At 47.7% G+C, this 541-nt stretch overlaps 1 protein-coding gene across 1 annotated transcript in view; it reads right to left on the bottom strand.

Moving 5' to 3' along the window:
- The window catches only part of Armc9 (armadillo repeat containing 9), a 106,150-nt gene that overhangs the window by 101,985 nt on the left and 3,624 nt on the right, over positions 1-541 (bottom strand). The window lies entirely within an intron of this gene.

Genomic DNA, 541 nt, shown 5'->3' with positions numbered 1-541 from the left:
ACCACCGGACTGTCATGGAGTTGGGGAACTGTCAGCAAGCTGCCACTTTTGGAGAAACACATTGGGACTGGGCTTCAAATGTACTTATCACGTAAAAGCTGAGACAGACCAGGCTGGGTGGTGCACATCTATAATCTCAGCACTCACGAGGATCACCTCCAGTTTGAGGCCAGCTTGGGCTACATAGTGAGTTCAAGGCCAGGCCAAACTGCATAGGGAGACCCTGGTTCAAACAAAACAAAAATCATAGAAATATATAAGAAAAAATAAAGTTGTTCTAGAAAGATGCTGAGAGTGGCTCGACTGTCATTAACAGAAAGCAAATGACTGGGTGCCAGTCTGAACAGGCTGGATGCCTAGCAGGAGGCCTGATGGGATTTTGGCCTACTATTGTGCACCCCTATGATTTGTCACTACAAGTGAAATTAGAAAAAAAGCCTGTGACAGGGCTGGTGAGATGGCTCAGTGGTCTAAAGCACCTACTTAGAACAAGCTTGGCCAAAGCACAGGGACCACGGTTCGATCCCCCAGCACCACATGC

The sequence above is a fragment of the Octodon degus genome, unplaced genomic scaffold (genome assembly GCF_000260255.1).
Source record: "Octodon degus isolate 3935 unplaced genomic scaffold, OctDeg1.0 scaffold00089, whole genome shotgun sequence".
NCBI classification, from domain to species: Eukaryota; Metazoa; Chordata; class Mammalia; order Rodentia; family Octodontidae; genus Octodon; species Octodon degus.
The sequence above is the reverse complement of the archived record's forward strand: the minus strand, read 5'-3'. Positions and strand labels throughout refer to the sequence as shown.